The sequence below is a fragment of the Lontra canadensis genome, unplaced genomic scaffold (assembly GCF_010015895.1).
Source record: "Lontra canadensis isolate GAN:19392208 unplaced genomic scaffold, GSC_riverotter_1.0 scaffold13, whole genome shotgun sequence".
Lineage (NCBI taxonomy): Eukaryota > Metazoa > Chordata > Mammalia > Carnivora > Mustelidae > Lontra > Lontra canadensis.
This window is the reverse complement of record NW_022631007.1, coordinates 20,396,560-20,413,358: the sequence shown is the minus strand read 5'-3', so window position 1 is coordinate 20,413,358 and position 16,799 is coordinate 20,396,560.

Genomic DNA, 16,799 nt, shown 5'->3' with positions numbered 1-16,799 from the left:
ATATATATATATATATATAAAGTGGAGGATTATCTATGGATTTTAGCAAACCTTGGGTAACTGAAGTTGGCTCTGATGGCTGAGGCAAAAGAGACCAGGAATGTACCTCGACTGAGATATTAGGGAGAGGACTTCTGGAAAGTATTCATTCATGGCCTTGGCTTTCCTTAACTTTATGTGTTGGTTAGGGTTGTGTACAGAGACAGGGTTGTCACTGTTAATTTCTGTTTATGAGACATTCCAAAGATATTGTTGAATAAAAATAATAAACCCACATTGTTATTCTCAGGTATGTGAGCTGTAAAGCTGACACTTTGGCCCTCTGGCCATTTTTCAAGACATTACCTAATCCATAACCTCATAATGATGACTAGAGGGAAACATTTTCAAAAAGCACAGTCATAAAGTGCTTCGATAAAGCCCTCCCTAGGTCTTGTAGCAAAACCTGGACATGAATGCCTCCTGACAGGAATTGGAGGCACCAGATGGGTCTGCCATTGAGGCAGTGTCATTTATATCCTTTAAGAGTCTCTGTTTCATGTTGGGGCAGAGATCTGGGCCGGGAGACCACAGACATAGATTGTACCTAATCCTGCCCCAGGGAGGAAAGAGCCTATTGAGTAGTTATGGCAGATAATACACTGTTGGCCTCTTTATGTTGGGGGGGAGGGTGGATCAGCAGTGAATAAAGCCTCACTCTTGCATCTGTGCCTGTCAGAGGTCCAGACCCCTAGGAAGGGGTAGGGTGGGACACAGGGGTCCGGAGTAGGAAGAGCAGCCAGCCAAGACAGGACATGCTGGGAACCCATAAAAGCTTGTATGGCTGGCAGTTCTTCCAGAACCAGATAGAAACGATAGAGAGCCGGCAAAGGGACTGTAACTGGCAGGGGCTGGTGTGCAGCTCATTTTCTACGTGTACTCACAGAGTCCAAACTCTAATCTGTCTCAAACCCATGGCATCTGCAAGAGACATCCCTGTTGACTCAGTTCTCTTCTGTGGTTGACTAGTCTGTCTTCTCTTTCTTACTCATTTCTTATCCTACATCCCCCACCTCAGGCCTGTGCCATTTCTGATCCAGAGCTCCCAAAAGGTTATCTCAGATGGTGGTTCTCTATGCTAGTTGTACATTTGAATCACCTGAGGCGCCTTAAAAAGAACCCCTGTACCCATGCCTCCTTGCACAGCACTTCTAATTCAGATGGGCCACGCGTCAGCAGAGGTAAGACCTTCACCAGGTGATTCTAAGGTGCAGCCAACATTAACAACCATTGACCCAAGCACTAAGGGCTTTTTAAAGTAAGTAATGAGTCAATAGTGATGTTTCTGGATTGGGAAGTGAGTGAGCAAGATAAATCTGGTGACATTTTGCAAGGTATATGAGAGAGGGGAGTAAATGGAGGCGGAAAACATGGGTTTATCTAATGCCATCAACGTTCGAGGGAGGATCATTCGTGGTGGCTGGAATGTCATTTCGGGTGAAATGGCTCCACTCACAAGTCTTTGTGTAGACCCCATTAAATTTTTTGTTTAAATGTCATTTATTTTATTTTTTTCCATTTTATTTCATTTTTGTTTAAATGTCATTTAAAATGTCTTCGGTGATAAAAGATAAAATACTCCCAGAATGTGTTTCTATGCAGAAGGATTTCTAAGTGACAGTGATTTGCACCTGTAGCTAAGAAAAGTACTTTGTAAATCTTGGGATTTACTTTCTTTCAGACTAAGGAGACATGCAGATACAACCCTGTTCTCCATTTTTATGTTAGATGATGCATTTCTCCCTCAGATAGTCTGGCTGGAGGCCAGCAAGGCTTGTTTCGGTCAGATTAGAGATGGGGAATATAGAGAAGAATCCCATCCGTTCACTCGGGACCAGAGACCGTGGGGTCATGGAAGCCACCACTCTGCAAAGGTAATCTGGCCAGAAGATAGAGAAATTGGGAGAAGTTAGTTACAGAACATATTCATGCTGCTGATACGGACGTACAATGACATGTTCCTATTGCTCTCTTCTGCAAGATGGAAGCAGAGAGAAAAAAGTGGTAACAGTTTGCCAGCTAAATGCTAGAAAGGTATAATAATTCATTCAATCATTAATTAATTCGTTTTTTAAAAAAAGATTCTATTTATTTCTTTGACAGATAGAGATCACAAGTAGGCAGAGAGGCAGGGAGAGAGAGAGAGAGAGAGGAGGAAGCAGGCTCCCTGCTGAGCAGAGGCTCAGGACCCTGGGATCATGACCGGAGCTGAAGGCAGAGGCTTTAACCCACTGAGCCACCCAGGCGCCCCCATTAATTCATTCTTTTAAAAAGATTTTATTGAGGTGAAATTGCAGCAACATAAAATTAAGCATTTAAAAGGGAAGAGTGACATGTCATTTACTACATTTGCAATACTATACAATCACTACCTCTACCTAATCCTAGAACATTTTTAACAGCTGAGCATTAATTTATTCTTTAAATATTTATCCATTACCCTATATACAACCCCTGTTGTGCCAAGCATAAGAAACTTTAAAAAGAACAACTAAACAATGAAACTGAATTTATTTAAAAAGTAAATTTTCAGTAGGGAGCTTGGCCATTTTACTTTAAATTGTAAGACAATATATGATGATTTCTATTAAAAAAATGACACAAAGTAAAGGAGAGCTAATTTCTGATTTGTGGATGCCAGTAGGTTTGGTGTGAAAAACTTCAGGAAGGAGGCAATTTTTGAGAAAGGCTTTGAATGATGGAGAAAGAACAGGAAAGGAGGCAGTATATCTCTGATAACAGGAATATCATGAGCCAAGGAAAGAAGAAGAGGCATAAGAAATAGTCAGGGAGTGTGGCATGATTACACGTGGGAAGGATGAGAGGAGCAGAAGTTGAGCCAGTATCATTCGTAGAGGTCTTTGAATAACGGACAAAGAATTTCGGATTTTATTTGCTAAGCAGTGAACAGCTACTGAATATTTTTTAAGCAGGAAGAAATACGGACAGTGCACTGCTTTAGGGAGATAAATGTGATGACTGGGTAAGGATGGATTAGAGAGAAGGAAATTGTCCCTTTAGGTAATTCCGGCAACACTCAGGGCACTGGTCTGTCAGTGTGTAAATCAGAAGAGAGAGGCTCCCAAGCCCCCCAAAGCAAGCTGGTGGTGGCCATAAAAGATGGAGTTTTTTGGCTTGCTTGTTTATTTATTTATTTATTTATTTTTAAGTAGGCTCCCTACCTAACATGGGGCTTGAACTCATGACCCCAAGATCAAGAGGCAATGCTCTATCGACTGAGCCAGCCTGGCACCCCAAGTACGAGGTTTTAAGAAACCCCAACCACCACATGTTGCTTCTAGTGAAGAACCAACCGTGGTTGCCTTGTCTTAGGGACTCTGTCTAAATACTAGGCCAGTCTTACTGGTAAATCACGGGGTCAGCTTTCTAGGTAAATCATGGTCACGAAGTTAGTAATTGTCGTTCAGTGATAATTCCTCTAGTCCCCAGGAACATGGGTCTCTACTGAACGGGACCTATTTGACTGTATGCATGTCATGGCAGTGATGGCTATTCCACTCACAAATCAAAGGCAATTTCCTCTTCAACAGAAGCTTGTGGTCAGATATGCAAAGAATCCTCTCAAACAAGAGGTATGTAGATCTGCTCCACTAGTCATGTTATGTTCATTCAACAAAAATGTGCTGAATGCCTCCTGTGTGTGCGTCCCTCTCTCATCAAGGACTGTCACAGGGCAGAGAGAGAACATCAAGTGCATTTGCACCGTTTCCCTAAACTAGAGATGACAGGTATGTGGCAGGCTTTCCCTCTACTTCCTGCTTCTCACGGCAGGCCGTCACAGTGTACCTTCCCACTGGTCAGAGCTCGCGTTGTCCTCAACACGGAGCTGCAGGCAGCCTCCACATACACCGAGTAGGGGGACCCTACGCGATGTTGCTTATTGTCACTTACTCACGTACCTACCTTGAAACGAGTAGTCTCTCCTTGCCTCCAGTGTTAAAATGCCTAAACTGGAGCAATATCGGCTTTATCCTCTTGTACAACTTTTAAGTCTCTGCCTTGTTGGGTCTTCTTCAGACTAGGAGACTTGCCGTCCAAAATACAAAACAAAAAAAAGGTATATTCAGTCTCTTTTTGATATCCTTGCTACATACTCCATGTTTATCTCCTATTTTCTAGATTTCCCCTATTTTCAGTTAAAATGCGTAAGGTCGGAAAAAGTCTAATGTGAATGGAAAAGTTTCACTGGAGACCTCTGGGTACAGTATTCAAATACGAGTCTCCACTGAATATTTTCGACTCATCCTTTCACCTGCTAGCAGCCCTCAAACTTTGAATAATGCTTCTCTCTCCACTGGTCTCCTCACCCTTGCAGAGTCCCTCCCAAGGATGTCCTTCCCAAAGGACATCCCAAGGTAGACCACAAGGAAAATTTTTCCTTTTCCTTTCCATTATGGAAGTATCTGGTTCCACCTTGAATCTGTCCCTTCCTTCTGCCACCAAAAAGGAGAAACTCTAGATAGAGCCTTGTTCATTGACATCCTTTTGGGAATGAGTCAAATTCCAGTTGACTAGGTGTTCATAGGACAGATTCTCTTGGAGTTCCTCCTAAAGCCATCCCTCACTTGGATTGAGATGAAGGGTAAGTGGCCCTCATGTCCTTCATAAGTGGGGAAGGATGAATGTCAAGCACACCAACAATTCTCCCTTTAAAATCTTACTATTGGGGCACCTGGGTGGCTCAGTCAGTTAAGTGTCTGCCTTTGGCTCAGTGATGATCTCAGGGTCCTGGGACTGAGCCCCGTGTCGGGTTGCCTGCTCAGTGAGGAGCTTGCTTCTCCCTCTCCCTCTGCTTGTGCTCTCTCATTCTCTCTCTTAAATAAATAAAATCTTTCTAAAATCAAATCAAATCAAATCTTACTATTAATCCCTTTAGCCCTCAAATGAATTCTTGGTCATATCTTCTATAGCCTGGAGGTGGGTGACGGGCTAATCATGACAAAGTATCACAGTCTCCAAGTGTGTCCTGCACAAGTGGTTTAGCATCCGCTTTAGGTGACAGCACTTTTCTCTCTGAAAATCTAAGACAAGAGGAAAAGTTAAGTTTAATGACCAATTATATTTCTATTTTTGTGTGAATTAAAGTTCAGACAAAATTTGCAAACTACATGTCTGCAGGCCTTTCTCCAAAACTTCTCAGAGCAGGTGAGTTTCAGAACGCATGATTTTTTTCAGATTTTATAAGGGCAGTATGATGCACATGTCGTGAATTATGCCACACCCACAGCAGGATCAGGGGCAGCAGGATTCCATAACGAAATTCAGCAAAATGTGCACATATTCACCCAAAGTTGGGTGAATTAAGATTACATATTGTGGTGTGATCATATATGGAGAAAACTACTTAGGGCATCAATTATGCTCTGTGAACTCTTGGGAAAGAATCTTTAGGAAGTTTTGGTTTTGTGTTGTGAATGGCAGACCTTCACGAGACTCTCCCATGTTTTCAATTGCTTTTCAATACCTCTCAGGATGTTTCTTTTGTGTCTGACACATGCTTTGATAGGTCACAGTTTTATTAGTTATATTTTTGTAACATCTTTTTTAAGTGCTCTTTAATGTGACTGTTTAACTTTATTAAGTAATTCTTCTTTTGAATTTTAAACAGCAAGTTAAAAAGGCTTGTTGATCTTTTCCTTAACCAAGGTTCCGTTGGAATCCTGGCAACTCTGAACATGTAGCTAGAACCAAACCAGAATACCTAAGGCAGTCTTTGAACCGTAAACTTGGAAACTGAAACCTACAACATTATAGCATGAAATATCCCAACCAAAAAAAAAAAAAAAAAAAAAAGGTATTTTGTTTTCTAGTTCGTGAACATTCTGTGTTCTTAACTCAGAAACAGGCACACCGAGGTTTTACGGGCCATTCCCACGGATGCATTTCAGCCACATTCCTCATTGTTTGTGATGTAGTGCGTGAACGATTCTGGCATCGCGGCCTATTAATTTCACACACTCTCTTCAAGTCTATATGGTCCCCGCCCCAGATCCCTTCACAGAAGGACATTGCACCTGGCCCCTCTCTGCAGTATTTGCCACGCCCGTCTTTGACACGTGTGTCTTTGTTCTGCCAGAATGTGTAGCACCTCTTTCCCCAGCCATTTCAAACCTGGATGTTAATTTCCCATCCCTTTTCCAGTTCCTTTTGTTTATAGGAAAGATTTCTGGTTATTTTCTAGACTTTGACTGCTGGCTGATGGACTGATAGGTTCTGCTGGCAAATTTGAACAATTTTCTGTGTTTACATCTGTTTCTTCTCAGGAGCACCCAGTGTTAGACTGGTTTTTGGCATGAGGCCGATTTCCTTCTCTTTGGCCAGGTCTCGATTTTAAAACAATACAACCTCCACAATTTGCCCTGAAGTAATTATCAACACTTCTCCCAAATGCATGCCGGCAGGAGTAGGGTAGGGATTTCTTCCCTATAGATGGAAGGCATTTTCTTTTCTCTGAAATGACTTCAAGTGTCTCTACCGTTGCTTTCATTGTCTGGAACCAGTGCTTTGTCTGGGATGGGTCTAGCAGCCTTTGCTTTGTTCTGTGCACTGTCTATGCATGAGACCCTGTCAGTTTCACTGCACGTACGATTCCCTTTTTGTCACCGTACTTTTCCTAAAGGTAGTTCTAGGGACTCTTAAAGATACAATGGGTTATATATTGGTGTGTTTATGTCTATGATTTTTCAGCACCCCCCCCCCCAAAATCTGAGGTTATTGACGAATAGTACCAATTAAAAGGTACTTGTCATCTACTAAAAAGGCATATTACTTAATTAAAGACAAAATATTGTTAATGGGTAAACTATGCAGAATTCTAATAATTCTTTACTTTCCAGTTATCTGTTTTAAAGAACCCATGCAGTTTGGTAAGGCCTTAAGATTGCCAGGTTTGAATACTTAACTGCAAGAGGCAGTGTTGCAGAATGGAAAGTACGCAGACTCTAGAAAGGATAGAGTTGGAGTCAGGCCGTATTCGTAGCACTCACAGACCCATCTCCCCTTTTACGAAATGGGAACAATAGTTGTGCCTGAGTGGCTCAGTTGGTTAAGTGTCTGACTGGCTCAGGTGATGATCTCAGGGTTGTGGAATTGAACCCCATATTAGTCTCCCGGCTCAGAGGGGAGCCTGCTTCTCCCTCTCCCTCTGCCCCACCCTCCCACTTGTGCTCTCTTTCTTGCTTATTCTCTCTCTCAAGTAAATAGATAAAATATTTAAAAAATACATAAATAAAATGGGAACAATAACTTTTACTGTGTAAGATGTATTTAAGATACATTCATACATAAAAAATGCTTAGAATAGGGGTGCCTGGGTGGCTCAGTGGGTTAAAGCCTCTGCCTTCAGTTCAGGTCATGATCCCAGGGTCCTGGGATTGAGCCCCACATCGGGCTCTCTGCTCAGCAGGGAGCCTGCTTCCTCCTCTCTCTCCACCTGCCTCTCTGCCTACTTGTGATCTCTCTGTCTGTCAAATAAATAAATAAAATCTTAAAAAAAAATGCTTAGAATATAATAAGCACCCTTCCGATAGTAGCCACTTCTACTTGTATTATCGATTTTTCTGAAAATGCCGTCAGTCTGCCTCAGGGCCTCCCTGGCATGATTAATTTTATTCTTGCATTTCATAAACCACATTTGGCTTTAATGAAACGATGCATATGTCCATCTGGAAAGTAAGTTAAAAAAATAAATATAATTCTACAGGATGACTAATGGCCCCTTGGGAAGAGCAAAGCACTTGGCAGGCTGAGGATTTTTAGGTATAGGACGTAGAAAGTTTGTCTGGGAGTAAACAATCAATGCCTACTTTTTCATTAAAAATGCCAAGAGAAAGATATTAACGTATTCAGAGTCTCTATTTTCAAGGGTTCGTTTCAGCAATTACCCCACAGTAAACGTCACTGTACTCCATTTATCTCCTTGGAAAACCAACCCAGTTCTGGGATATGATAGGTCTGAAGGAATATTCTACTTGCTGACTCGACTCCCAAAAGTTTTCTAAGATGCATCATGAACGAGCTTTAAAGAATTTAATTTCTCAGGAAACATAATCATTCTTGCTTGTCTAGATTAAAAACCAAAAGATGTGAAAGGCTGAAGGGTCTGTCCATTTGGCAACAGAACAAACTTTTCTAGAGCTTTCTTAGGAATTCCTATGAGGCAAATGGTTGCATGTCAGCATGAGTCTGACCCTAGGGAACCCAAGAAACAAAATTGAGACAAAAAGGGGTTCTATAAAAATCATAACGTAAAATTAAGTTTGTGAGCTATAATAAAGATATTCATGGATGGCTCAATCTTCTGGCAGTTCTGCTACTTAAAAATTTTGCATTTGGCAATTGAATTCAAAGCACGTGTAAAAAGGTACCAAGCGCACGAAAAAGCAAGTTTAACTATTTACCAAAAAATGTATTTTACATGTTTAAGGTAAGTCTTTTAAGCCAGGTACCCTTTCAATGCTTCATTATGCATGGGGCTAGGATGAAGCATTGTTTTCATTAATTCATCATTGTTCTGTCCACCAAGACTGTGTCTCTTTTCTTAATACTTCCTCATTTACTCTCAGTAAGTACTTTAAACCACTTCACCAACATTTTAATAGGTCATTTTTAAGTTACTTGACGTAAAGCTTCTCATGTATGTATTGTAATGTCTTTAAATGATGTGCACTTTGCTGCAGAGATTTCTAATGAAAAGTAGAACTCTTCCAAGGAGCAGAGTTAATTTTCAGACTTAACTTTCAAGGCTCCCAGAGACCGGTGACAGATTCACCATCGGTTATGATAAAGGAACATAAGACTTGCTCAAGAAATGTGGGGTCAAACTGATGTCGAAGCAGGGAAGAGATTTGATGGTGGGTACAGGAGAACAGCACGGCTGTGTTGGGGATGTCAACTTTGACATTTAACTACACATTTTCTCCAGAAGGTGGTGCTTGTCAGTCACTCCTGGATGGTTTTTAGAAAGGACTAAAACATAGCCTGATTCTTTAAGAGTTCCTCTCAAGAAAAGGAGCCAGTGAATACAGAAGCATTGCTAGTATGGCAACAAGACCTAATGTGTCCGCATATCCATGACTCCACCATAATAGGCACCAGAGAACCTGGGCTGGAGGAATGGGTGGGGACAGACCAGTCCTTCAGCCTTGGAAAGGGAAAATTCGCGAACCATACAATTTTAAGCTAAACAAGTCTTTAAAGATCATCTGCCGTTAAGAGTTCTTAACAAAACCCTAAGCCCGAAGTTGTTATATCATTTTGAGCTTGAAGTTGTTATGTTATTTGGGGGTCATTTGAATATTTCATAGGTGTACTTACTGGGGAGGGGGATTGATAGCTTTCATTATATTCTCAAAGATGTCTAAAAATTAAGAAGATTAACGCTCATCTTAAAAAAGGAGGAAGACGAGTCACAGCATGGTTAAGTGATCTGTTTGTGTCTCTTTCAGAATAGCAGTGGCATACTAGACATGGAACTCTGAGCGATGTCGCAACACACAAAATTCTGACAAGTTTTCTTTATTTTTAAAAAATAGAAGTGTTTATAGGGTACTCTGCTAATAAACTTGTTTCTGTATGTTCTCAAAATAACTGTAAGTTTGGCTCAATAGCCAAAGCTATTAGCATTATGCTAATCATTTAAAAAAATACTTCATTGACCAAATGTTTCCATTTTGATTGATTATGTTGGCATTATCCAGACATAGTCCAAATAACAGCACACTCCCATGACCATGATCCTGTAAATATTCTGGCATCTCCCCCATTACCAATAAAACTATTCAGCACAAGTATGCAGCATAAAAGGGAGAAAAATGGGAAACATATGTCTGAGTTCTCCATGTGAAATCTATAGCCATTAAGGGAATGATTTGCATTATGTGACCTAAGCATGCAGTTCGTTAGCAACCCTGGGACCCAACAAAGTGAAAAGGAGAGAAGTTGGAAGAGGTATTTCCAAAGGGACAGGATTACAACACTTTTTTTCTAAACCAAAACAACTCAGATGCAAAACTAGTGAGAAACCATTTATACAGGACAAAAGAATATATGCTATAGTTCCTAAAGATTTAGCATAGGCTGATAAAAGGCTGATATTCTGAGAAAACCCACAAACGAACAATTGTTGCAAAGTAACCTTAATAATGTGGCCCAAACCTAAATGAACAAAAAACCCTCTACAACATTATCAACAAAATAACATCTAAAATCCCAAATGAGTATCATAGGATAACAATCACTAGTCTGACTAGTGTTCATCTCTTTCCCCACCTTTGAACACTTTGCTTTTCCTACCACTGAGGAAGGTTAGAAGTTGAATTTTCGTGAGAAAATGGATTAAAAAAGAAGGTAAATCCCCCGGGGTCGCTGCCTGGACCAGGAGCCTGGGAGCCTGGGCTCACATGGCAGTACATGATAGAAGACTCGGAGACTCGAGATGGCAAGGTAGATGGCCAGGAGAAGAGAATGCTGTGGGGTAGAGAGGTAGAGACTCTGGGGCAGGGGGTTGTAGAAAATAGGAGAAGAGGGGACTGCTTCATAGGGTTGACGTGGGCAAGGATAACAGAAGCCCTGATAATCTTGAGGGAAATACGATAATGCTTGACAATTCCACTTTGGAGGATGTCTCCCTAAATGTGATACGATGAAGGGGGAGGCAAGGTCAGAAAGCAATCAAGGTTCTATGAGAGACTTACATGAGCCAAAAAAAAAGTAAACAGATTGTCGAAAAGAATGTCCAGGTTGTGTGTGTTTATGATGTGGATACCCCATGTGTGACCAGATTTTCACAATGGGTCATTTTACCTTGGGTGTGTTGGGTATATTTGTCACCGTACTTGCCACAGAAGGAGATGTTCTGTGCATAGTGGAATCTCATCGTATTGATGATGATAGGGACTGGACTACAAGGAAGTGAGGAGTGAAAGACAAAGGCTAGATACTTAAAACTTAAACCTGTGTTAAGGTCAATTGCAAGTTTAAACCTGTGTTAAGGTCAATTGCAAGTTTCAACACTTGGTAATCCCAGGAAGTGAGTTAAGTTAGTAAATCCTTTCTATATTTGGGATGGCTGCTATCTACATTAGTCAACTAAGAAAACAAACTGGCCTTCTTCATGCTTGTGAAGGTGTGGAGTGTAGCAGGTTACAGTGAAAGTCCACAGCCACAAGGGACAGGCCCAATCCTGCCATAAATAGAGTCTTTGGAGGCTCTGTTTCCTTTGCTCATCTATGTCCTGAAAGTCTTCACTTTCGTGACTTGCTTGTCAGGGCAGGCTTTAAATCAGGGATCGTCACATCAGATCTTCAGACTGCGAATCAGTGGAGATGGCTAGGAAGAAAGGGGTGTATCAGTTGTGAAAGCAGTCTTCAGATTTATGTGGCCTGCTGGAAAATATCCTTCCTATGGGGGCATTTATACTTCAATGGCGGAAATGAGTTTTAATTACTTGCCACTTTACCCTCACTCCGTAAGCCATATTATATGCTAGGCAGTGGGTGTTATTTACTTACTGTTCAGTATCTGCCAGTGTCTTCATGATTTAGGTCAAATCTCACCTACATCTGTGTGATGTTTCCATTGTGTTCAATATTCTGGAACTCCTGTCAAATTAGAAATGTATTTCATTTTGGGAACTAAGTCAATAGTCACACTTCCTGACTATCAGATACCATTTTTCTCCTCAAAATGTATAAGAGAGTGCCCCAATCTACGGCAGGTTTTTTTAAAAATTGAGATATAACTCACATAATATTATATTAGTTTCAGGGACACAACATAATGATTTGTTGTTCATATATATTGTGAAATGATCACTACAAGGAGTCTAGTTAACATCCATAATCACACACAATTACCGTTCTTTTTCTTATCATGAGAGCTTTTATGATCTACTCTCTTAGTAACTTTCAGATGTGTAATACAGTGTTATTAACTATAGTCACCATGTCATATATTACATCACTAAGACTTACTTATTTTATAACTGGATGTTTGTAACTTTTACCTCCTTCACCCATTTTGCCTACCTCCCACCCCTGTTTCTGGCAACTATCAGTCTGTTCTCTGTATCTCTGAATTTGTTTTTTAAGAGTCTATATATAAGTGAGATCATATGGTATTTTTCTTTCTCTGCCTGCCTTATTTCAATTACCATAATGCCCCCAAGATCCATCCATGTTGTCACAGATGGCAAGATTTTCTTCCGTTTTATGGATGAATAATATTCCATTGTATATATACCACATTTTTTTTTATCCGTTCATCTATCCATGGACTCTTTGGTTGTTTCCATACCTTGGCTATTATAAATAACATTGCAATGTGCGTGGGAGTGCATATGTTTTTTTAAGTTAGTGTTTTTGTTTCCTTTAATAAATACCCAGAAGTGGAATTGCTGGATCATACAGTAATTCTTTTTTCTTTTCTTTTCTTTTCTTTTTTTTTTCTTTTTTTGAGGAACTTCCATACTCTTTCCCACAGGGACAACACCAATTTACATTCCCACCAGGAATGTACATGGGTTCCCTTTTCTCCGCACCTTAGCCAATGTTTATTTCCATTTCAAAGGTATGAGGCAATATCTCACTGTGATTTTGATTTGTATTTCCCTGATAATTAGTGATGTTGAGCACCCCTTCATGTACCTATTGGCCAACTATATGTCTTCTTTGGAAAAATGTCACTTTAGATCTTCTGCAGGGCAGTTTTTGTGCCTTCAAAAATCCCGCCATGGAAAATGTATCTGGGGCATGCTATTTTACAACGTGGTTTATGAATCATTTGCCCCGAGTGCATCACTGAGTAAACTCTAGTCCAGATTAGCAGACAACCCAAGCTCCCTCCTCCAGATACGTCCCCCTTCAATCTTTCCAAGTATGACCAGGGATATACTTCTATGTATCACAGGGTTGGTTCTGTTTGCACGCGATTGCCCCTGGAATGTGATGCCCACACACTCTCCTAGATTTGGAGAACATCAGCCAACTCTACAACTCTATAGGCCACAGAGGGGATCCCACCCATCTTATCACGACTGTTGCTGACAAGCTAGAAAACCACCAGACATCTAAAGACCCAAACGAAAGAGGTCTGGTGCCACGTCTCAAGCAGCATGTCAATGTGTGTCATTCATACCTGAAGCTGAACTTCGTGAATCTGAAACTCATTATTGAGTTCCTTCCATTAATGCAAGTCTCTGCCCAGGCCCAGAAGATTTCAAGACTTGACATTTCATCCAAGGGCATTCCATTCCAAGATAGTGTCTGCTCCCAAGTCTCTGTATTCCCAGAAGCACTTTCCAGCAAACATGAATAAGACCAAGGCAGGTTCTGGTGTTCAGGTACTCAGCACATGTTTCATATCACCGATCTTATTTTTTTCGTACTATCAAGAATTTTTTTTTTCCTCTGGAGCTTTTGTTGCCCTTCCCAGCCACTGGGCATTGGTGAACACCACCGTGACTGCCTCAGAAGCTTTGAAATTGAGCAGAAATGTAAGAAGAGCCATGGCTCTGTGCAAATTTGCCGAAGCTCTCCCTAGTCATCCTTAAAGTTCATACATCAACAATTGTTTTCCTAATCCCATCACCAGGTACCCCACTACCCTGAGTATAATATAGAGGCAAAGTGTGAATGTTTGAATTAGGAAGTCCTGGCTCGGGAGATGAGCTCCGTTCTAGACAATTGTCCTCAAGGCAGTTACTGACCCTCCTTAACTGCTTTCCTTATCTGCACACTGAAAATAATAAAGAGAATAATAATCTTATAGGGTAGTTAATGAGTTTCAAATTAGTGATATAAAGAGTTTAGAGCACCTTTGATACGTAGTAAGTACACGGCAAAGGGTATTTCTTGTGAATATCAATAATTACCTCTAATAAATATCTGCTGTAAGGTGAAGGTGTGGTACAGCCAGTCATAAATGGGGCTTAGGAAAAATTCATGCTATAGGAGCACTTCTCTGTTCTTCCCTTCTTGAGCAACAGAATCTCAACCACAATTGGCAGGTAGGGACCTCTTATTCCAGATACCTATCTATAATAATACCTGGTATGAATCTTAAGTGAGGACTTTATGAAGATAAAAAATTATTAGCTGAAAATCACGGGGCCCACCCAATGTAATGAAAATTATATACAAGTCACTACACAGTTAACTCAGATACATTAGGATACAATAAGCATGTGGCTGTGATATTAACATGCAGTTTCTCCTCACTAAAGAAGCTATAGAGTTGATTTTTTTTCCCAATTATTTTTATTATTCTCTTCCTTTTTTTCTTGAAATGTTTCAGAATTTTAAAAAGTTCTTGTATTATATAAACCAAATGCTCAGTGTTAAAACAATTTATGAATCAAATCATCTGAAAACAGTAAAAAGCTGTTTTAACAATTCAAAAGTATAAAATTGTATAAAGTAAAAAATATAAGTCCCCATGAACTCTATTCCCTACTCTTTATCTTCCCGCTCTGGAGACAGAGACACAATAAAGAGTTTGGTCCTGCTCTTCTAGACATATTTCTGTCCATGTGTAAACATGCATATATGTGAATATATGTACTTTTTCTTTGCATAACCTATCTCATACAACACATGCTGTTCAATGACTTACTTTTTCTAAAAATTAAGAAAATTAAAAATTTTCTTAATTTTTAACCATCGTGCAATTTAGATTAAACTTACTTGTTTAAAAGGGCATCAGGGTGGCTCACTCAGTTTAGTGTCTGAATTTTTTTTTTTTCTTTTAGTGTCTGATTCTTGATTTTGGCTCAGGTCGTGATCTTGGGATATGAGATGGAGCCTGCATCAGGCTCTGGGCTCAGCTCAGAGTCTGCTTGAGATATTTTTCCTCCTCTTCTTCTGCCCCTCCCCCCCATTCATACACACACCTACTTTCTCTTTCTCCCTCAATCTCAAATAAAGTCTTTTTTAAAAATTAAAAAAAAAGACTTAAGCAATGTATTTTGTTATGTTTATGAGCTAGGCTATGCAATTTCAATGTTTGTTTGTTTGTTTGTTTGTTTTTCTGCATCCTTATAGCTTTTGTCAAACTTCCTATAGGATGATTTGTCTTCTTATTAATTTATAAGAACTTTGTTCAATTTAACCTTTAAGATTCACATGTGTGGCAACTATATTTATCCAGGCTATTATGTTATTGTTTTATTTCATTTATGTTTTCTGTTAAATAACTACTAAATTTTAGTGGTCAACTTATGTAGGTTCTGGTATACTTACGAATTTATTGTCATGCTAGGAAATGTATTTCCTATTGTAAGATTACCAAAAAAGAGTTCATTTTTTTTTCCCTCAAGGTTTTACACTTCTAAAACATGTTTAAACTTTTATTCCCTCTAGAATTTGTTATGATGTAAGGAGCAAGTATTGTATTTTGTTCAAATGCCTACACATTTGAACCAACAATATACCCTGAATAGTACATCTTTACCCAACTGTTTTGAAAATCCATTTTAACATATATAAAAATTTCCATTTTTCTGAGAATATAATTCCAGGCTTCCCATTCTCATTCATTGATTTCCTTATCTATACCTGTATCATTGTTTAAACATGATCTCTTTTTAATATATTTTAATATTTTGTATATTATTCTTCCCCTTATTAGGTTTTTACATTTTTCCTTACTTTCCATGAGTTTATTCTTTCTAATAAATTTTAAAATATTTTTTATAGAAATAATTCATTTTTTTTTAACCAAGATTACAAATAATTTCAACATTATTTTAGGATGAATATGCATCTTTGTACTGGAGAATGATTCCCCCCCGCCAGGAACAAGTGTATGTTTTTCTATTTGCTCAAGCCTTCCATTATGTGACTCAGTAAAATAGAAATATTTCTCTTCACATAGATCCTGTGTATATCTTGTTGATTTCTTGATATTTTAACATTTATTTTGAATGGGATCTGATGGTTAATTTTCTTTTCCTATTTTTATAAAGGACAATTATTCACTGTGTTTATTTTTTAACTGCCATCTTGAGTGATTTCTCCTCTTTTTTTCTAATGTTTTCTCATGCGTCTTTCTGGCATAAAATTATATTATTTGATAGAATTTAGATGATGAGTATATTGGTATTTGCTGTACAAGTCTTTCAAATTTTTTGTATCTTTCAATGTCTTCTGTATTTTTGAAAATTTTCATAATAGAATGTGGTAGTGAAATAATTTCACCTGATTGCACTAGCTCAAGCTTTGGGTATTTCCCTATGAACTACTTATAATTATATAGCTACCTGACATACTATATATCTCAGATTTATTTGGCAAAATACTTATTAGCTTACTAATTATTCTTATTAAATACATTTTCATTTCTTTTTTTAAAAGATTTTTTCATCCATTTATAGAGAGAGAAGAGAGGGGGATGTGCGGGGGAGGAGGAGCAGAGGAAGAGAAAGAGATTCTGCCCTAAGGGTGGAGCCTATCAGGGGGCTGGATCCCAGGACCCTGAGATCATGACCTGAGCCGAAACCAAGAGTCAGACAGACACTTAACGGACCCGAGCCACCCAGGCGCCCCTTGAATACATTTTCTTTTTCTTTGTATCTCTAATTCCCCTTCCTGCCTTTTTAAATCAGAGTAGTGGTTAATTAACCCAGTGATTAGGAATTATTTTATAATTTCTTAAACTGAGAAATTTTTAAAAAATCAGTTATTGTTTTTTAACTGATTTTACCATAATTCATTATTTGTATTATTAATTGTTATTATCGTCTA